This window comes from Gossypium arboreum, chromosome 4 (assembly GCF_025698485.1).
Source record: "Gossypium arboreum isolate Shixiya-1 chromosome 4, ASM2569848v2, whole genome shotgun sequence".
Lineage (NCBI taxonomy): Eukaryota > Viridiplantae > Streptophyta > Magnoliopsida > Malvales > Malvaceae > Gossypium > Gossypium arboreum.
This window is the reverse complement of record NC_069073.1, coordinates 11,069,882-11,093,642: the sequence shown is the minus strand read 5'-3', so window position 1 is coordinate 11,093,642 and position 23,761 is coordinate 11,069,882. Positions and strand designations below refer to the sequence as shown.

At 34.5% G+C, this 23,761-nt stretch overlaps 1 non-coding gene across 1 annotated transcript; it reads left to right on the top strand.

The window, feature by feature from the left end:
- The first annotated feature begins 21,964 nt into the window (after window positions 1–21,964).
- On the top strand, window positions 21,965–22,071 carry LOC128292408 (small nucleolar RNA R71). The gene has a single exon (XR_008282393.1). It is a non-coding gene; the product is annotated as a small nucleolar RNA R71 (small nucleolar RNA).
- The last annotated feature ends 1,690 nt before the right edge of the window (window positions 22,072–23,761 follow it).

Below are 23,761 nucleotides of genomic sequence, written 5' to 3'. Positions count from 1 at the left end.
AATTTCATACTTTAAAGACGCCATTACCGTGATCGAGATGAATAACCCGGAAGCTCTAATACCAATTTGAGAAAAATAAAATAAAATAAAAATAAAAATAAAGAACACACAAATTTTTCGTGGAAACCCTTTCAGGAAAAAACCACGGGCAGAGGAGAAGAAAATTCACTATGTCGAAAAATTTGAATCAATACAAGAGGAATAGACTATGTCTATTTATAGGCTTGTAAAGCCATATTCTAGTAGGATTGAAACACCTTATCCTAATTAATATAAAATATATGAAGTTTAATAAGGTTTAAAAACCTTATTCTAAAATAAAATAAAAGAAGTCTAGTTCTATATGGATTTTACTTTTATTTTATTTTCCACCGTATTTTATTTAAATAAGAATTTGGGTCACTTAATTCTAATGATATTTTAGTAAATTAGTTAATAAGTTAAGTTAAATAAAACAAAATAACACATGCATTTTTATTTCTCTTGTTTCTTCAATCGAAAATGGTAAAATAGAAAGCCATAATAGCTTGAAGCATTCGGCCATGGAGAATTGAATGCATGTAAGCTTAATTTTGTTCCGTTTTTAATAATTTTTACATTCTTTAGATCGCTACAGCTTAATCTAGCTAGCCCGTATCTCCGATTTCTGAATTGTTAAAGTATGTGAATTTTACCATTGTTGATTAAGTGTATATTTTGATAATTGATTATATAAAATAAATTATTGTTGTTAGATATATAATTTTTGTAAAGTGAATTTTGGTAAAAATGTCAATTTTGGACTAAATTGTGAATTATTGAAATTATGTGGTTGAAAGTGTGATTATTTGGAAAATATGGGCTACTAGTAGTATGGGTAAAATTCGAATAGCATGGGTTTGTCCTTAATTGCATGAATTTGTAATTTTATGTGATAAGGACTAAATTGCAAAAATGTGAAATAATAGGGGTAAAAGTTTAATTTTTCCAAAATTTGTAAATTGTGTTAAATTGAATGAATAATGATTAAATAAGTAATTTTTTTTATGTAGATTGAGAAAAATGAGATTCGGATCTAGAGCGGGAGAAAACAAAGTATCAGATTAGTCGACCTAATTCGTCATTACAGCGAACGAGGTAAGTTTGAATGCTAATAAAAGTATTTAAATTATGTTATAAATGCTTATTTATTACTGAATTGAATTGAGTGCTGAATGGTTATGATTACAAGCCAAAATAGATAGAATTACAATGTCCAAAAGTCTCGTACGAACCTTAGGAATAGTATAGGATACAAATGTCATGACATTAGGATTACCTAGATGAGATTACATGTAAGACCATGTCTAGGACATTGGCATTGTACTGTGATTATGTGTAAGACCATCTTTGGGATATTGGCATCATTATACGATTACATGTAAGACCATGTCTGGGACATCGGCATCATTAATCGATTTTGTGTAAAACCCTGTCTGGGACAATGGCATCGATATGTGTTAACATGTAAGACCATATCTGGGATATGGCATTGTACGAGCTTTATGTGATTTCCGAGTATCCTTAACAATTTCGAATGGTTTAACCGGCATAGTCAAGATGAGAAATAAAGTATGATCGGAATAAGTAATACAGGTACACACAGAACCTATGTGAGAATCGAATGAAAGTAAATTAATGAGTTCATATTGTATTATGTATATTAAATAAGAAAGAATTGTGTATAAGCATGTTTCATGTCAAAATGTTTTTATTTGATTATAATGAAGTATGAATTGAATAAATGTTGAGTTATTAAATGAAAAGTATGAGTTCAAAAAGGTAAGTTACCGAATAAGACCATAGTTGGGCTATGGCAATTGACTTATAAGACCATAACAGGGTTATGGCACGTGAAAGAAAGACCAAAGCAGGGCCTTTGCAATGTATGTGTAAGACCATAGTTGGACTATGGCATTGGAAAAATTGATGAATATTGAATTGAATAAAGCTTATATATAATTGTTTATGTATATGAAAATGTGAATGAATTGATAAGAAGTATTCAAACTATATGTATTTTGAATGAATAAACTCATGAAAATTTTAATTATCTATGTACATGAATTTGAGATTGAATGGTGAAATCATATGAACTATATCATGATTTCAGTAATTGTTTAAAATGCGATTATTTAATAATATAAGTTTATTTACATATGAGCTTACTAAGCTTTATAGCTTACTTTGTTTTCTTTTCTATGTTTATAGAGTTTCGGAAGCTTGCTCGAGTTAGAAGTCATCAGAGATCTCATCACACTATCCAACTATGGTTTGGTATATATGAGCTTTGTGATTTTGGTTATATGGCATGTATAGGCTTGAGTCTTTTTGATAAAGGTTTTGGGTGATGTATTGGGTCATTTTATATGGCTTATTAATGACTTATGTTTGATGTGTAATTTTCCTTCTGTAATGGCATAATTTGGTATGATTGGTGATGGTTCAAGATGATCATTTGGTCATTTGGTATATGATGAGTATTCACTTATGAAAAGCATGATTTTGGACCTGATAAATGCATGGCTAATAGATGATTTATGAGTCAAGCTTTGTGTGTGATTGATGGTAGTAAAAATACATATTGAAATAGGTTGTTTTGATAAGTATGATATGTACTTTGGTATATGATTGAATAGGTGAGTAATGAGGAATGAATCATGCTAGTTTGGTATGTGTTTGAATATACAAATGGTATTGATTTGAGTATATGAGTGCTTGATTTGAAATGGATTATAATATGTATTGAAATGGTTGTTTTGGCTGCCAATTTGGATATCAGTAAGGTGTTATATATATGCTTTAAGGTGATTGATTATAGGTGAGGAAAAGTGGTTTAAAACAAGACTAATTTTGCCCCACACAGTTGAGCACATGGGCGTGTGGCTTGACCGTGTGCCTACTATAACTTAACTATACAAGTCAGAGAGTTACATGGCTTAAACACACGGGTATGTATACTGTCCGTGTGTGGCACACGGGCTGGCACATGGGTGTGTGGCTGGCCGTGTGGCCAAGTCAGTATACCCTTCAGATTTTCCACGGCCATAGCACACAGGCGTGTCTTCGGCCATGTGGTGAAGTCAGTATGTATGCCCTGCTTTCACACGGCCTATGACACGGGCGTGTCTGGTGACCGTGTGAGGCACATGACCTGTTCACACAGGCGTGTAACCCTAAAATGTTGGGAAATTGTCTAAGTTTCCCAAAGTTTAAAAATGTTATCGGTTTAGTCCCGAACCACTTCTAAACATGTTCTAAGGCCTTGAAGAGCCTTGTAAGGGACAATTTTATGGTGTTATGTATAATTATGACTATGAATGTTTAAAGTATGTCATATTGATGTGATTGATCAGTAATGGCTCATAACCCTATTCCGGCCACTTAGTATCATTAAAACTCATTAATGGTCAACCATTAATAGTATCATCACAAACTCTAATAACCCCCATGCAAAGCCTTATACTTACAACTTATTGTTCATATACTACATACAAACTCACTCTTTCGAGAACATCTAACATGCAAAACTATAATACTTACCCAGAGATGGAAATATCACTGATTAAACTAAGAATCCTTAACTTTCAGCTTAACGAGGAAAAGATGCTATTGGATTTAAGAAAAAGAATCAGAAAGTACTCTCGAAGGAAGAAAAAGATTTTGTTCTTCTTGAACTTAGAAGCTTTAGTGGCTTATTTGAAGTTTCTCATAGATAGTTTAATCCATAACATGAACTTTGACATTTTGATAATCTAGATTCTAATATCGATTTTCTATTCTTCTTCAATTTTAAGATGATTTGCCAAAGCTTCAAGAGATATATCATCTTTTTTATAGTTTAGACTTATTTTTAAAGTCTTTCAAAGATGGAGGAAGATTCTTTATAATGGAGGATACAACAATAATTTCATCCACTTTCATGGTATATTTTTTAAATTGATTCAACATTTGTTCAATTTCACAAAATGATTCCATCATAGAACAATAATCAATCATGTGATATTATTGAAACAACTTACAAGAAATTTCTTACTTGTAGAATATTTGGTCATGTACATTGTCCAATTTGTCCCACAAGTCCTTAGTTATGGTCTCATCCTGGTATGTGTCAAACCATTGGATAAACAATTCAATATGTGGTCTATGCCATGTAATTAATATTGTCCCATTTTTTCCTTTCTCAAGTTGCAAAAACATATCCCTTTCAATTCTCTTTTCAACTAGGAGTATCCAAAACATAAGCAAATTTCATAGTTGATAATAAAAAGTGCATCTTTTTTCCATCATTTGAAGTTGTTCACTGTCTATAAACTAATTATAATTTATAGTAAAAATAACACCAAAAATATATAAGAATTTAGAATAGTGGTATCCACAAGTGCACGGCTCAGATTGAAATATAGTATAGTTTACAAGGAAACACTTGGAAGTATTTCAAGGATCATGCCTAAGGGAGGATGGAATAAATCTATAAAAACCTTTTTACAATAATAAGTCTAAATAGTATTAATTAAATCCTATATTATGATAAACTATAAAATAGACTAATGAGAGAAATTAAATAACAAAATAAATAAACAAGAAAAATAGCAAACGACCAAAATCAATAAACCAATTAGGAAGATTAACTTGCTTCAGGGTTTGTAATTAACTTTGAATTAGGGTTTTAGGGCGGATTAGCTATCAATTAACCACTTATTACCTTTCGCCCTCAAACTAATTAATCAATTGGTTCATACTCACTTATCTCCTAACCTCACTTTCTCAACCAGGATAAACTATGATTTACTTGGTTCGACTTATCTCCTGATCTTTGACTACTTCCTAGGGTTGTCAAGCCTAGGGTTTAAGAACACATATTATACCAATTAATCTTCTCGAGAAACCATAAATCCTTAATTAATCACATCTAAATTCACTCGTTAATCTCCCTTAAGGGATTTAGCCACTCATGTTATTCATATCTCTAACTCAATTGAATAAATCATGTAAAGAACACGATCGAATCAAAAAAGAAACAAGATTAGAATAATTGTGGATTGATATCGAATGGAAAATAAAGTAGTAAATCGATTGATCGGAATATTGAAATATGTCGATTGCAAAGAAGAAATAAATTGAATACTTCAATAATATAAAATAACTCTAGGATTGAAACCGATTCCAAGAGGAAAAACAAATATTTAAGAAATATCAAAAGAAAACTAATATAACCCTACTCCTAAACTACTAGGGTTTTTTATTGCGTCTAAGACAACTTAGTTACATCAAACCCCTAAGGTCTTATTTATAAAGGTGTTGGTAGGCCAAATTAGGTTTGCAACGCGTCCTACGTTTTCATATAAAGTCATTTGTGCAGAAAAATAGCCTTGATATTCTGGGGCATCATGTCAACTTATGTCATGCCATAGCCCTTGCATGGCACGACACGACGAGCAAATTATGCCTTCTTGGTTTTGTTTCATACTTTGATGACTCGAGAAAATTGTGCATCACTTGTCCCTTGCTTCCACGTCAATTGGGCCTATAAATCTTCATCCTACACATTCAATTTAACATCTTAGCACTATCTGAGGCCCGTGTCAGCCCAATAGGTCAACATACTCACAAAATGTATTAAAAAACACTTATTTTACTAACATTTAATCCTAAGTACATACTAAAAACATAATATAAAATACTAAATTGCTTAAAAACCAAGCTCCTTAAGTGCGGAAATAACCTAAATTAACTACTACATTTGATGGCAGGTCAAATTCCCCCACACTTAAGTCTTTACTTGTCCTTAAGCAAACTAAACAAAATAAGAAATAAGAAATAAACTAAAACGATAAATAAACATGCAAAGAAAAGAAAATTATAGAGCTAGCTTGATACAGGAAATTGGATAGAAACATATTAACAAAATAATGTAAATAAAAATATAATCCTAGAATGATATACAATTGACTCAGAATTTCTAAAGTTAGGCGGGTTAGTTCAATAAATTACAAGGCAAACAAATAAAAGAATGTTAAGTATTAGGTTTCCTTCAAAACAGATATACAAATAAACGTGTATCCTCAAATGAATATAAGTGGTAAAAAAATCAAAACTCGACACAATTTAATCCATATAAAGTACTACCTAAGTCACATAAGACTTTTCAACTTGTAACATTATGCGGTTTAAGTTGGTTGGAAGTTAAAGAACGGACTCGACAAAATAGTTAAGCATGAAAGTAATTTGGCACATGATATTGTCCCCGATACTCCCTCGAGTATACATATAGCTCACCACCTTATATCCACTTCCCTCACCTTCTTTATTTCTCCATTTACTAAGGCCTAGTATAGTATTCATGGGTACAATCATTCAAGCTCAGAATATTATTTTTTTGAACAAAAGTAAGCGTACTTTTTTTTTCCAACTCACTTTTTTTTTCATCGAGATTTTCTCGATTTTCATTTTGCCTTTTTTTTCAACAAGCTCAAAATCTTATACTTACTATACCATACAATTCTTTAGTCACTAAATTTTTTCTATTTTTTGAAACCATCGAAATCTATCTATCTAATCCTTCAATATCAATGTCAGATGTCTAAATCTGTGTAATGACCAAGAAATAAAGGATCAACTAGAATATATAATAGGCTTAAGGTTCCAATTATGGTTCATCAAGAAAATAGATTTAGGCTTCAAAATAGGTACTAAGGAAAATAATTATGGGATAGCTTTTTGGCTCAAAAATTTCTACCAAACAATGCCTTAGGTCATCCCTAGGTAATTCTATACATGGATAAAATAGGTCAAGTCTATCATTTTCTACAGCCTATAATTCAATTAAACATACATGTTATTTATATACTTATTTATCATGTGGTATACTCAACATCTTAAATCTATTCACAATGTAATAAATTGAAGTAGTCTAAAATTAAAAATTTAGAATCAATTATTATCAAACTAAATTTACAATTTATTTACAAAATCCTATTAACATGCTCCTAACCAATCACTTGTATTTTACAAGTTCAAGCATATAGAAAGTATGCAATAATAAAAATTAAAAAACTATTTGGCACACTCTCCCTAATGTGCAATTAAAAATGTAAAGGAAAAAGGTTATCCAATTATCGTGATTCGTGCAATACAATTGGTAGGACTACTCCCCCTTCTCGATTTCAACTCTATATTGTTGTGCCTTTAAAATTTTGGGGTTCCTATGAAGAAAAACTAAATGACACTACATATATAAAAATTAAAGTCTTAAATAATTAAAAACTAAAATTAAAAACATTTTGAATAAAAATAAAAATACTTAATCCAAATTAAAAGAAAATATGAAATTTAAACTTTTTTTTTTAAATTAGTTGAAATTAGGATCCGATGCCTCATCCGCTTTGCTCAGTTCACCTTCCGACTCTTTCTCCGGATCTTCTTTAAGGCCTTCCTATTGCTCCATTTCCCTCTTTTTCTTCACCTTGTTCGATTTGATCTTTACCTTGTACTTAGTTAATGAGAATTGTGGAAGGTTCAACCTGTTTTTCCTCGTATAACCCTCAAAGATTGGTTTGGCTTCTTGCATCCATCGAACGATCCATGTCGAATCGAGTAGCACGTTCTCGCTTAGATGCTGTTTTGTCTTTATCGCTCTCTTTTGTTTCTGATTCCCTATAAGATATTCCACACTCAGTTTTGAGATCGGAAACTTGTTTGGTTGTAAATCATGACTCGATCATCCCATCAACACCTTCATTTGTCAGCATAAAGCTGTCACTATGTATGGGAAAAATAGTTTCACCTCATTTTTTTCAACCCGTTTTTCCTCTCATAATCTTCAAATATTGGTTCAACTTCTTGCATCCATCGAACGATCCATTTCGAATCGAGTAGCACATTCTTGCCTAGATGTGGTTTTGTCTTCATGGCTCTCTTTCATTTTTGATTCCCTATAAGATATTCCACACTCGGTTCTGAGATCAAAAACTTACTTGGTTGTAAATCACAACTCAATCGTCCCATCGGCACCTTCATTTTTCTGCATCAGGCTATCACTAAGTGCGGGAAAAGTAGTTCCACCTCATTTTTTCAATCCATTTTTCCTCGCAGAATCTTTAAAGATTGGTTTGACTTCTTGCATCATTGAATGATCTATTTTGAATCGAGTAGCGCATTCTCACCTAGATGTGGTTTTGTCTTTATTGCTCTCTTTCATTTTTGATTCCCTATAAGATATTCCACACTCGATTCTAAGATAGAAAACTCGCTTAGATGTAAATCACGACTTGACCGTCCCATTGGCACCTTCATTTGTCAGTATAAGGCTGTCACTAAGTGCGAGAAAAGTAGTTCCACCTTGTTTTTCCTTGCCCATTGGATCATGCTCAGATATATCCATGTTCTCACACAAATTCTTTCCCTTTGTTAAAATTGCGTACAATAGAGGCGCCTGGAATGTATCGATATTGGACATGTCTGCCGCTGGGCAAATTCAAGTACTGACGAATTTCAACCACATTCACGCTGTCGAAGTTAACTTCTCTTGAGAAAATGATACGAGATAGTCCGTTTTTAAGTAGCATTTCTACCCACCCTTCTCATTCGTTAGGAGTTTGATTATGTTGTTCATATTCTCTCTCGGGAAATACATTAGGTCAATATGTTGTACAAAATCATAAAGATATAATGTAATGTTATAATACCTTGCTATCTCGGGAGGCGAGATAGAAATCTCTTTCCCTGAGTTGAAAATAGTATCCCTAGTACCACCATCGATCTATTCATATCTACCTCTTTCAATTTGATGTAAAATTCATGTACGACCGAAAGGTACACCGGATTGGTTGGGGTTATGCATAGCTTCTCCCATTGGTGGTATTAGATCAACTCTCACGTTTTGCTCTTTAATATGCCTATAGATTTTAAACCTCGTTCTTGCAAGGAATTTTTCATTGGACAGCCTGAAGGTTACTTTTGAGCTCCCATTCCTGGACATGGGTGCGGCTATCCACTATGGATTTACTATAAAAAAGGTTGCTATGCATGGTTTTGGGGTTATGAAACAAAGGAAAGGTAGAGAATTTATGGAATCTACAAAAAAAGGGTTGTGAATGGAGATTTAGTTGGCTATGATGGCTTGAAGGGTATAGCAGCTGGTAAGGGCAATATATAGAAACCATTTAGGGCTTTACTTGCCATCAAAACTTGGTGAATATCTATGAAGATCATGTTGAATTAAGAATAGAAAGTTGCCAAAAATGGTTTACATGTCGCGTCATAGGGGTGCATGGCGCAACACAACATATATTTGACCTTGGATCTTGCTTTCAAACGAAGGCATGCCACGCCACGATGATAGTTCTTTAAGTTTTAAAGTTTCCCAGAGTTATGTCATGCCATAGGATTATTATGTGACAACATGGCTTCTATTTTGCCTCTTTGGGACTTATAAGAGACCTTTTGTTGCCCATGCATGCAACCTACTAATGTCTATCTCCTCTGTTACTCTCAGGAACCTTTTTCCTTCTAATTCTAACACAAAATAACAAGTTTAATTCTTAACTTTAACAAATTAAAAATAATATAATATACAATATTTACAAGTTAGTTAGGTTCGATGGTTTAAAATTTATGTCGTACTACCGGACTTGTCTGGTAATTCTTTAAACTTCACCATCAACTTCCTCCATCACTCCCGACCGTCTCGATTCTCCCAATTACTCATTCCACTATAGTCTCGCCATTTATCTTGTTTTCTCATCTTATGAGTACCTACACTTGCACAACTCAAGAAATTCCTTCGATCAAGGCCTTTGAGGATTAAATTAAATAATGCATAAGACTTCTCCTTAGCTAATCCCTCACTTTGGGAATTACGGCCACATTTGAACACTTTTATTTCGTCATCAATTTTTATGATTAGCTTGATTCATTCAAGATCGATTGTTGATTTAGAAGTGGCCAGAAATAGCATACCCAATAGAATGGGGATTTCTCAATCTTACTAAAAATTGAGGACTACGAAATTGACGGGGATTATGGCTCCCTATACCTTGACCAATACATCCTCGAGTATACCTTTCAGGTGCTCCAAGGATTTATTGACTAGCTTTAGCATTATCGAGAAATTTTTAATATCCCCAAGTCTGAGTTTCTAATAGATCGATAGGGGCATTAAGTTTATGCTAGCCCCTAAATTGCAAAGGGCCTTGCTAAAATGTTTATCCCCTATCTCTATTGGCTTCGTGAAGCTACCTGGATCGTAATAGCACTTTTTTAGTCAAATCGACATAGTGGTTTTGGAATCACAAATTTGAAGTCAAAATATTTATTTTGTTATTATTTTAATGTCTACAACATGATAGTAGAGTCGTGTGAAAATTTTGTTGAAAAATTTTATTATTTGAGTGCTCAATTTGGTAAAAAGAACTAAATCTCGTAAAGAGTAAAAGTTGTGTTCTATAAGCTAAAGGAGTCTAATAGTTATAGAACTTTAAAGTAGAGTCCTTGTGTGATAATTAGCCCATTTATGAAATAGTGGATGATAGTGGCATGGCATTTGTTGTAATTATTAATGTTTTTAAAGGTTAATTTTGGTATTTGATAATTAAAGACATAATAAATAAAACAAAACAAAATATTTGTTTCTTATCATCTTCATCACCAATTTTTAAGAGAAAAAGGAAGCCATTTTTATCCTTTTTATTCGGCCAAGCTTCCTAGCTCAATTGGTGAGTGAATTTTGTTCTGTTTTTAATGATTTCTATGTTTTTGAGATCGTTGCAGCTTAGTCTAGCTAGCCCAGGGACTATTTTGCAAAATTATTAAAGTTTTAGGGTTTTTCCATTGATGAATCTATGTGTGTTTTGATATTTAATGGTATAAAATGCATGGTTGTTGTTAGATAAACAACATTTGTTAAGTGATTTTTAGTGAAAATGCAAATTAGGGATTTAATTGTGAAATGTGAAAACTTTATGGTTAAAATGTGAAATAAATGAAAAATATGGGCTGTTAGGGACTTAATTGAAAATTGGCTAGCATGGGTTGTGGTTGAATTGCATTAATTTGTAATTTTATGAAATAATGACTAAATTGCAAAAATGTGAAATGTTAGGGTTAAAAATGTAAAAGCTCCATAATGTGTGTTTTTGGATTAAATTGAATAGAGAGATTATTAAATAAGATAAATTTGATATTATATAGATCAAGAAAAATGAAATTCAGATCTAGATCGGGGGGAAAAATAAAATAATTGACTAGTAGATCCATTTCACTGATTTTACGATCGAGGTAAGTTTATATGATTAATAAGCTTAATGTTCTGTGTTTATATGCTTAGATATTATAATTTTGATATTACGACACTGTGGAATCTATCAACAAAACATTGACACAGTGAGAATCCCGGTTGGACCTAAGGAATAGATAGGATATTAGTGACATGTCATTAGGGGTTACTGTGATTATGTGGTTCGGGTGCTGGTCCTGTATGCCCTACCGGTGGCTGAGTATACTGGCATGTGTTACGATTACTTGATAACTTGTGTGAGCAGTACTATGTAGCTACGTCTTGACTGATAGCTTATGTAAGCAGGCCCGTTGATAGCTCGAGGGTGAGCAAATATGTGATATGAGATTGAGATAGCTTTGGCTATGTATGTGGCACTTTGGTGTGAGATTCCCGAGTATCTGATATTATTCTAAATGGTTCAATGGGAAAAGATAATGGTACATGAATGTAAGCAATGATACGGATCAGTTCAGGTACTCGGGATAAGTTTGGCAAGTAAGTTATAATTGATAAGTTCATATGAAAAGTAATTGAAAGTTGATGAATTTATACATGATATATAGAATTATGGCAATATGCAAATTGCTGAATTGAATGTATTGCTTATATTTATTTATGTTCTTTAAATTGTGAATGAATTGGAAAATTATACCTATTAATCATATGAGCTTCCTAAGCTATTCAGCTTACTCTATTTATTTTACCGTATTTATAATGATTTCAAAGCTAGCTCAGATTCGGGGATCGTCAGAGACTTCATTACATTATCCTACTATCACTTTAGTACTTTTGAACTTAAGCGTTTTAAGTATATGGCATGTATAGGATTATGGTCATTTTGGTTATGGATTGATAATGAATTTAGCCACTTGAATTGACTTGTAAAAGTCTAAAGTTTGGTTTTGTATATAGCTCTGAGAGTTGGCTTAATTTGGTTGTGAATATATATATGTATATAGTTTGTGTTGTGAGTTTATGAATGGATGTATGATGCTTGTGGATTATAGATATTTTGGATGTCAAATGTTTGATTTTGGAGAAGTTATATGTTTGTGAAATTGGTGCATAATGAAGCATGTTTGAAAGTGTTTAATTTAATGATTTGTATATGTGAATTTGGTATAAGTGGAATAGCCTATTTTGTGACTTGTGTGTAATGTGGAAAATGGTATAAAATTTGCATGAATTAGGCTTGATTTGGTTGGTTTGAATGATTATGTATGTTATGTTTTGGTGCAAATTGGGTTGATATAGGTGAAAGCATGATTGGGTGGAAAAATAGCGTGGTAAATAGCCTATTTTTTATCCACACGGGCAGCGACCCAGGCGTGTGTCTCAGCCGTGTGTGACACACGACCAGGTTGCACGGTCGTGTATCCCCTTGTGACAGCCCAAAATTGACCCTAGTCGGGAAGTGGTTTCGGGACCGCTAAATCGAGTCACCGAAATGTTTGAACGTAGTATTTATTGTCTAAAATATGTGATTATGAATGTGTGAAAGTTTTAAGTTTCGATTTAGTAAATTTCGTGTGAATTTAGTCAATAGGACTTGTGTGACACTTTTGAAATGTGATAGGCTAATCTATAAGGATCTAATAGTGCATGTAATAAAAAAAGGAGGACTTGCATGTCAAATTTCCCTAAATCCAAGCCTAGTGGCCGGCCATGACAAAGAAATATGGGCAAAACATGTCATAGACATGTTTTGTTGGTGCATCATGGGAGGAAAAAAAAATAAAATAAGAAAAAGATGAAAAAAAAGGGATTATGATGAAAACAAAGAAAAAAAAATGTTCATCCTTTTTTCATCTCTTTTGGCCGAAATTCTCTAAGGAAGGAGGAAGGAGTTTTTGCTTCATGTTTGGTTTGGAAGAGGATTAGGAGGAGATTTGGTCATACTTGCATCTAGATTAAGGTATGTTTGAGGTTGTGCCATGAGATTCATGCATGTTCTTAGTTGCTAGCTTGAGTTCTAATTAGTCCATGGTTCAAAACTTTGCTATATCATGGGGATGATATTCGGCCAAGGTAGATTTTGTGTTAATGCCATTGCATGCTAAATATGAAGCTTGTTAATGATACATGTGATGGCGGATTGATGACTCTTGGATTTTCTTTTTAGCATTTTTGAGTAAGACATTAAGTTTTGGAATTGATGAAATGGAGAGTATGCTTAAGTTGTGTTATGAACAACTATGTGTTAAATCGAGGGTTGCTAAGCTAGCTATTAAGGTGAAGTGCAATGTTAGTGATTGATTAATAGTGTATATACATGTATGCATATTCGGCCATCAAATTAAGAGCATAGGTGATGATGAGTCTATGCTTTGTACATTCGGCCATATATATATATATATATGCATGTGTGATTGGATTATTGATAGTAGGGCTATAGCATATGGTTATGAGCCGAATAGCTAAGAGCATGAGGTAGCAAGATAAAAATTTTACCATGTCATTCCGTATGTCATAAAATCATTAAAATGTGAATATCAATATGTGTAGCAAAGCGGTTGAATGAGTTAATTTATTTGTTTAAGCTCAAGATCCTAAAGGAGAGGCGTCCAACAAGGGGAAATCGAAGGTCATCGAGTAGCCGACTTGGGATTATTTTACACCACACAAGGTAGGTCACTAAGCATATATTTTGTATTGATTTAAATAGACATAATGTCTATGTAATTATGCCGAAAGGAATGATAAATTTATATACATGTATGTATGTGGTGATGAAAGTATTGAATGAAAAGAAAAGAGGTGAGATGCATCGAGTTGTTGATTTCGGCACTAAGTGTGCGGGTATAAACATTTGTGATCATGAGAATGGTACTAAGTGTGCGGGTTTAAAATTTGTACAGCACTAAGTGTGCGAGTTTGATCATATAGCACTAAGTGTGCTAGTTGATTATATAGCACTAAGTGTGCGGACTCACTATATGCTTTTGAATCACTATTGACACTGAGTGTGCGACATTATTGAGTTGATCACGGACAGCAGATCGGGTAAGTACCTTGAGTTCATGGCTAATAGGCGCTATGTTTATGTTTGGAGTTGAGCTTGGTAAGTTTTGAACCTATGTGACAATTCAAATTGAAGTCACGTACATAAGAATTATCGTGGAATAAGTGAAAGGTCATGTAGATGTATGATTGTAACGAAAACAAAATGGTGTATAAAAATGCCTCAAATATCTTATTGATTAGTATATGGAATGTGAATGTGTAACTTGGTATGAGATTGAATCGAAAGGTCTAAGGAACTATGGTATAGTTCGGTTTGAATGGAATAATTAGCCTCGTTCCATTTTGTTTCCTCTTGTGATAATGTTATTAATGGTTGGTAGTGCATTGCTTATGACTTACTGTTAGAATTAAGTGACCCAAATTCTTATTTAAATAAAATACGATGGAAAATAAAATAAAAGTAAAATCCATATAGAACTAGACTTCTTTTATTTTATTTTAGAATAAGGTTTTTAAACCTTATTAAACTCCATCTATTTTATATTGATTAGGATAAGGTGTTTCAATCCTACTAGAATATGGCTTTGCAAGCCTATAAATAGACATAGTCTATTCCTCTTGTATTAGAGTAAAAATTTTTCGACATAGTGAATTTTCTTCTCCTCTGCCGTGGTTTTTTTCCGAAAGGGTTTCCACGTAAAATTTATGTGTTCTTTATTTTTATTTATTTTATTCTATTTATTTTTCACAAATTGGTATCGAGCTTAGGGTTATTCATCTCGATCACGGTAATGGCGTCTTTGAAGTATGAAATTCATTGTTGGATCGCAACACCGATTTGCGTTGTGGCAAATTAAGATGCAAGCGCTTCTTGCAGATGGATCTAGAGGATGCCCCGCTAGGATAGATAAGATGCCTTCGACATTAACGAGATGAAGAGAAGAAGCATAAGGATCGAAGGCATTAACACAATTACATCGCATTTGTCCAACGAAATTTTGCGGGATGTGATGAAAGAGAAAAGCTACATTGCATTATGGAAGAGGCTAGAACAAATATGTATGTCGAAAACTCTAACAAGCAAGTTGCATATGAAGCGGCGTCTTTATGCTCATCGTTTGGAGGAAGGTGCGTCAGACACCGAACACTTAATGTGTTTAAAGAAATTCTCTCAAACTTGGAGGCCATGGAGGTTCGAGATGATAAGGAAGATCTAGGGTTGATTCTACTTTGTTCGTTGCCCCCGTCTTATTCAACCTTTAGAGACACGATTTTATATAGCCGCGAGTCTCTCACAATTGATGAGGTTTATGATTCTTTAACCTCGTATGATAAGATGAAGCATCTTGTGGTTAAACCCAACTCTCAGGGAGAGGGTCTCATTGTTCGTGGGAGACAAGACCGGAATGTTGATGATGATCGTGGTAGAACAGAGGAACGGAATCCTCGTGGTAAATCTAAGGGTAGATCGAAATCTTCAAACAGAGGTAAAACTTGCAACTTCTGCAAGAAGAAAGGGCACATTAAATCTGAGTGCTATAAGCTACAAAATAAGATTAAAAGGGAGGCTGCGAATCAAAAGGGAAAACAGCCAGAAAATTCCGGTGAAGTTGATGTTGTAGAAGACTACAGCGATGGTGAACTTCTAGTTGCTTCATCAATGATTCTAAAGTGGCGAGTGTGGATACTTGATTCAGTTGCACCTTCCACATGAGTCCCAATCGGGATTGGTTTACAACTTATGAAACGATGTCTGAAGGTGTTGTTTTGATGGGAAATAATGCTTCATGTAAAATCGCGGTGTTGGAACAATTAAAGTTAAGATGTTTGATGGAGTTGTCGAACACTTAGTGACGTGCGGCATGTTCCGAATTGAAAAGAAATTTAATTTCGTTGAGTACTATTGATTCAAAAGGGCATGAGATACACAATGAAAGTGGGGTTTTAAAGATTTCAAAGGGTCCCTTGTTGTGATGAAAGGGCAAAGAAAGATTGCCAAGTTATATGTTTCTGAGGTTCTCTCATTCTTGGTGATGCAATTGCCGCTTCCTCTTCCTTGTCGGATGATGATATTACTAAACTTTGGCATATCGCCTAGGGCATATGAGTGAGAATGGCATGGCGAAATTAAGCAAAGAGGACTTCTTAATGGGCAAGGAATTTGCAAACCGAATTTCTGTGAGCAACTGTGTGTTTTGGGAAGAAAAAGAGTTCGATTCACTAGAGGAATCCATAACACGAAGGAAGCGTTGGAGTATATCCATTACGATCGTGGGGGCGTCGAGTGCCTTCGAGAGGTGGAGCTAATTATATGCTAACCTTTATTGATGATTTTTCGAGAAAAGTTTGGGCGTTCTTCACGAAGCGAAAAGCGATGTGTTTTCCACATTTAAGTCTTGGAAAATTATGATTGAAAAGCAGACGGAAAAGCAGATAAAATACCTCCGCATGCACAATGGCTTAGAGTTACGCTCGATGAGTTTAATAGATTGTGCAAGTCGGGGGATCATGAGACACTTGATAGTTCGTCATACTCCACAGACAAAAGCGGCGTTGCGAGCGAATGAACAAAACGATCATGGAGAAGGTTCGATGTATGTTGTCAAATGCCAACTTACGAAGTCATTTTGGGCGAAGCGACCTCTCTTCGCATGTTTTTGATCAACCGATCTCCATCCGTTGCCATTGAGAAAAAGACTCCACAAGAGGTATGGTCCGTAATCCGCTAATTATTACGATTTAAAGATTTTTGGGTGTCTGCGTATGCTCATGTTGATAATGGAAAATTGGAACCGAGATCCATTAAATGCGTTTTCTTGGTTATAAAGTGGTGTAAAAGGCTATAAGTTATGGTGTCCTGAAAATAGAAAAGTTGTGATTAGCGAGATGTTGTTTTTGATGAAACTGCTATGCTACCTAACTTATCTCTTAAAGACTCTTCCAATAAAGAAAACCAAAAGCGGTGGAGCATCGATTAATCTGAATCAACTCCTCAAGCCGATACAAAATTGAGAATAGAGTTGCTTCTTCACCGCAATACTCTATCGCCAAAAACAGGACAAGAAGAGAAATTAAACCTCCAAAGAAGTATGCCGAGGTTGATCTAGTTGCTTATGCTTTAAATGTGGTGAAGATATAGATGCGAATCAAGAGCCATTTAATTATTCTGAGGCGATTAGTGTGAAGACTCGAGAAAAGTGGATGTTTGCTATGCAAGAGGAGATGGAATCACTCCACAAAAAGCAGAACATGGGATCTTGTAAAACTTCCTAAAGGTAAAAAGGCATTCGTTGTAAATGGGTGTTTAAAAGAAAGAAGGGACTCAGGAGTTGAAGAACCGGATATAAAGCAAGGCTTGTTGCAAAGGGTTACTGATCAAATTCCGAGTGGACTTCACAGATGTGTTCTCTCTAGTTGTTAAGCATAGTTCGATTCGAGCTTTGCTTGGTATTGTGGCTATGCATGATTTGGAGCTTGAGCGGTTAGATGTAAAAGCGCATTTTGCATGGAGAACTTGAGGAAGATATTTACATGCAACAACCGGAGGGTTTTATAGTCTCGAAAAAGAGGACTATGTTTGCTTGTGAAAAAGTCCCTTTACGGTTTGAAACAGATCACCAAGACAATGGTACAAGAGGTTTGATTCCTTTATGACTTCTCATGATTTCAAAAGAAGTAGTTTTGACAGTTGTGTCTACTTTAAGAAAAAAAGTGATGGTTCATTTGTGTATCTACTTCTTTATGTTGATGACATGTTGATAGCGACAAAAGATAAAGAGAGATAAGAAAGGTTAAAGCCCAACTAAGTGAAGAATTTGAGATGAAAGATTTAGGACCAGCAAAGAAGATACTTGGTATGGAGATTCTCGAGATAGAAAAGCAAGTAAATTGTACCTAAGTCGGAAGGGTACATTGAGAAAGTTCTTTGCGAGTTCAATATGCAGAGTGCTAAGCTGTTAGTACTCCTTTAGCGACCCATTTCGGACTTTCATCGGCCTTATCTCCTCAATCGATAATGAGATTGAGTACATGTCACATGTTCCATACTCTAGTGCAGATGGGATCTCTCATGTATGCTATGGTTTGTTCACGTCCGTTTATCATATGCGATCGGTCGATTAGCGAGATACATGGCGAATCTGGTAAAGAACAACGGAAAGCGATTCGATGGATTTTAAGATACTTACGAGGCACTACTAATGTTTGCTTACAGTTTGGAAGAACTAAAGATGGAGTTATAGGGTATGTTGATGCTGATTTTCTTGGAGACCTTGATAGAAGAAGATCTCTCACGAGTTACGTCTTTACAATCGGAGGTTGTGCAATTAGTTGGAAAGCCACTTTGCAAACTACGATCGCTTTGTCTACCAACGGAAGCTGAGTACATGGCGATTCTTGAGGCTTGTAAAGAAGCTATTTGGTTGAAGGACTATTTAGTGAACTCAATGAAGACCTTCAAATCAGACACGATTTTGTGACGGTCAGTGCCATCTTTCTTACAAAAGATCAAATGTTTCATGAGAGAACAAAACACATTGATATTCGGTATCATTTTGTTCGTGATATTATTGCTCGTGGTGATATTGTTGTGAGCAAAATTAGCACTCATGAAAATCCTGCAGATATGATGACTAAGTCACTTCCTATAACCAAGTTTGAGCATTGCTTAGACTTGGTTGGTGTTCATTGTTGAAGTTAAACCCTTAAGGGTTTTTGGAAGAGGTGAAGAACTTGTTTATTGAAAGTTCGCGATGAAGAACTTGTTCATTGAGAATTTGTGTCAAGGTGGAGATTGTTAGAATTAAGTGACCCAAATTCTTATTTAAATAAAATACGATGGAAAATAAAATAAAAGTAAAATCCATATAGAACTAGACTTCTTTTATTTTATTGTAGAATAAGGTTTTAAACCTTATTAAACTCCATCTATTTTATATTGATTAGGATAAGGTGTTTCAATCCTACTAGAATATGGCTTTGCAAGCCTATAAATAGACATAGTCTATTCCTCTTGTATTAGAGTAAAAAATTTTCGACATAGTGAATTTTCTTCTCCTCTGCCCGTGGTTTTTTTCCCGAAAGGGTTTCCACGTAAAATTTATGTGTTCTTTATTTTTATTTATTTTATTCTATTTATTTTTTCACACTTACTGAGTTATATACTCATTCGGTGTTTGCTTGTCACCTATTTTAGGTTTCTTGGACTCGACTTTTTGCGTATTCGGGACCGTCATCGAAGTCATCACACCGGCTAACAACTTTTGGTATTTTCTTCGTAGTTGGTCTAGGAGTACATTTCGGCATGTATAGGCTATTATGCTTTGTTGAAATTGGTATGTAAACTTTTAGCCATGCGAAAATGGCGTAAATGTTCGGTTGGAATTGGTTTTGTGATGTTTGGACACAAGTCATGGTTATAATTTGGGACATGCATGATGAATTATTAGTTAAATCAAGGAAAAGTCATGAAATAGGCATAGTTTGTTTTAGTAACAGATGCTGACAGCAGCAGTGGTGTGGATATGAAAAATCACTAAAAATAGCAGGAATGGAATTAAATAGTGAATAAATTATGTAAATGAGCCTTGACGAATCTACTTTCATATGGAAGAAACGAAACAGTCATATGAGTTGTATCCTAAGAGATATTTAGGTATTCGTGAAATAGGGCCAGAACGGTTTCTGGATTCCCTTTTCCGACTTTGGAAATTCATTATAAATTAACCAGAGATAATTAGGAGTCATACCATATATGTATAGTTTCCTATTTGAGTCTAGTTTCTATATAAACAAACGGCATCAGTATTGAAGCCCTGCACAGGGAGATATTCAAGTTGTAACGCACGAAGGTCAGTGTAGTCGACCCCTGTAACATGGGAGACTTTAACTAATAAAATGTACTAATTGGCTTGACCAAAAATTCTAGAAAAAATTCTGTAGATGGACATATGAGTCTAGTTTCAGGGAAAAATTACAAAACTGATTTTCGAGTTTTGAAACTCCAGATATGATTTTTAAGGCGACAGTGACGAGTAACCAGCTTGTCTGGAAATTTTTTTTTATGGACTGTGAAAACAATTAAGTTAAGTCTGTGTACACCTTGTATTCGACTCCAGTAACGGATTCGGGTACGGGGTGTTACACCCCTGGTGTTGTAATTGAAATTAAGTTAGTATGCTCCATACGGCCTAACACACGGGCATGTGACTTGGCCATGTGGCCTAAGTCAGTATACCCTACAGGTTTGGCATAGACTAGCACACGGCCTGACACATGGACGTGTGTAGCCATTTCTAAGGCACACGGGTGTGTGTGTTGGCCATGTGACCCAAGTCAGAGAGTTACACGGGGTCAGACATGGACTGGAACACGGCCATGTGTTTTCATTTTGAATGTTCACACGACTTGTGACATGGTCGTGTCTTTGGCCGTGTGAGACACACGGTCGGGCCACACGAGCGTGTGTCTTTTGTATTATGGAAAAAAATTTCTGAGTTTTGTAAAAGTTTCCTGAGTTATCTATTTAGTCTCGAACCTTTCTGAATGCATGTTTTGGGCTCGTAGGCTCGTGTTAGGGACGGTGTGAATGATTTTGATTGATGATTAATTGAATTTAAGAAATGTATGTGAAATATATGATTATTGTGCTATAATCCGGTAATGCTTCGTAACCCTATCTGTGTTGAATACAGGTGAGGGGTGTTACATGGATCTTTTAATTTCAGGGGTATCTTCTTAGCCATTAAAACGCTACACGAGTCATTAATATCAATTTTCTTGCCCTTTTTCATCTTCCTATACCGTGCCATACTTTCTTTTAAGTACTTGGCATATTTCAGAATTTTATCGATAAACTCTAATAGCAGCAAATTGACATTGAGACATTTAAATAAATTAAAAAAATTTATAAAATCTACCTCTTGCTTATCCTCTAACCTTGTGAGCAATGGTACATTTATTGTGCTCGAATTTGAGATTACCGAATCAGGCACCAGTTTAGCTACCTTCTCGATCGACTCATGGTGCTCAGCTTCTTATTCTTCCGTGGGTTCGTCGACATCTTCGATAATCTCCTCCTATTCATGGATGGCTTTACTTGGTGGCTTCAATTCCTTTCTCAATCGCAAAGCAGTTGCTTTTACGTGCTCCTTCCAATCTCTTCAAGGGTTATTTTCCGTGTTACGAGGGAGAGTCTGGTCATTTTGCTTTTGAAACATTGTCATTAATTGGCTCATTCGGTCCCAAGGGTTGTCCATTTGAGATTTGAGTCATCCACACGTAGCTTGGACTTTTCGAATGTCCATATTCATAGTTTGCATCTCCCCCTCTAATCGATCGAATCTTTGACCACATGCATCTCCTTCTATTAACTATGTAGCTTGCCTCCTCCGGTTGGTTCTCAGAATAAAGCTCTGTTCTTGTTGGGTTGATAGGTGTTTCCAAATGGTTAAGCTTTTCTAGGATTTATTGGAATCAAGTATCATTGTTATCTTTGTTCACAGCATTTACCGTTGGAGGCTCGGATTTGTATATACATCTCTCATAGGGCCACATGTACAAATTCATGGACATATCATCAATGATTTTGTATGCTCGTTCATACGTATGAAACATGAGAGATTCATCAGACATTCCATCTAAGCTTGACTTGATGTGGCCGTTAACACTATTATAAAAAAAATTGTATTTTTGAGCCACTCTAGTAATCCATGATGTTGGCACTTCCTTAGCATTGTCTTGAAATGTTCCCATGCCTCGTATAGGCACTCACCCTTATATTGCTTAAAATTGGTGATCTCTCACCCAAGTTGAATGGTTCGACTAATCAAGAAAATTTTATACAGAAATTTTTTTGCTAGATCATTCCACATGGTAACAGAACCCAGTTCTAATGAGTCTAACCAATCAGTCACATTGTCGCACAAAGAGGATGAAAATAACCAAAGTTGCACAGCATCATCTGATACCCCATTGTACTTAAAGGTGTCGTATAGTTGTAGGAATCGCTTCAAATGTTCGTTTGGATCTTTCACCATGTTTCTTTTGAATTTCAGCGTGTTTTGGATCATCATCTGGATTGTGGCCACCTTATCTCAAAATTATTGGCATTAATTGTCAGTTTTTCTATGTTTCCTAGCAGCTCGTCTAGTTTAGGTAGGGCATACTCACGCAACATTCATTGATCCACTGGGACTTCTTCCTGATTATTTCCTTGTCTCTCTCATGGATTCTCAAATAACAGATTTCCTCGGGGTAAGTTAAATACCACGGGTGGATCGATATTCATCACTAGATGGTTGTGCCTAATGATCTTCTCCAGATCTAGGTATGGTTTAATTGGTGTGCTGAAGTTTCGCCTCATAAACGACCCGAAAAGAAAATAAAAAATAAACAAAAATTAAGTATGGTATTTATAGGTTTTAACTTTCCTACTTATCTTATTATTTGTAAAAATATTTTCAAGGTCTATTGTCGAAGCCTTCCCGGCAACAGCACCAACAACTTGACCGCTTATAAACAAGTTATTGTTTATAGTAAAATTAACACAAAAAAAATATAAGAATTTAGAATGGCGATTTCCGCAAGTGCACAGATCAAATTTTAATATAGTATAGTTTACAGCAAAACACTTGGAAATATTCTGAGGATTGCACACAAAGAAGGATGGGATAAATCTATAAAAACCTTCTTATAATAATAAGTCTAAATAGTATTAATTAAATTTTATATTACGATAAACCATAAAATATATTAATAAAAGAAATTAAATAACTAAATAAATAAACAAGAAAAATAACAAATTAATAAAATTAATAAACTGATCAAGAAGATTAACTCACTTTAGGGTTTGTAATTAACTTCATATTAGAGTTTTAGGGTGGATTAACTATCGATTAACCACTTATTACCTTCTATCCTCTAACTAATTAATCGATTGATTGATACTCGCTTATCTCCCAACCTCACTTTCTCAACTAGGATAAACTACAATTTACTCGGTTCGAATTATCTCCTGATCTTATCTAACCTATGATTACTTCCTAGGGTTTAAGAACAGATATTTATACCAATTAATCTTCTCAGGAAACCCTAAATCCTCCGTTAATTACATCTCCATCCACTCGTTAATCTCCCCTAAAGGATTTAGCCACTCATGTTCTTCATAGTCTCTAACTCAATTGAAAAAATCATGTAAAGAACATGATTGAATCAGAAAAGAAACGAGATTAGAATAACCGTGGATTAATATCGAATGGAGAACAGAGTAGTAAATTGATTGATCGAAATAATGAAATATATCGATTGCAAAGAAGAAATGAACTGAATACTTCAATAATATAAAATAACTCTTGGATAGAAGCCGATTCCAAAAGGGAAAACAAATAGTTAAGAAAAGCCAAAAGAAAACTAATCTAATCATACTCCTAAGCTACTACGGTTTTTTATTGTGCCTAAGACAACTTAGTTACATCAAACCCCTAAGGTCTTATATATAGAGGT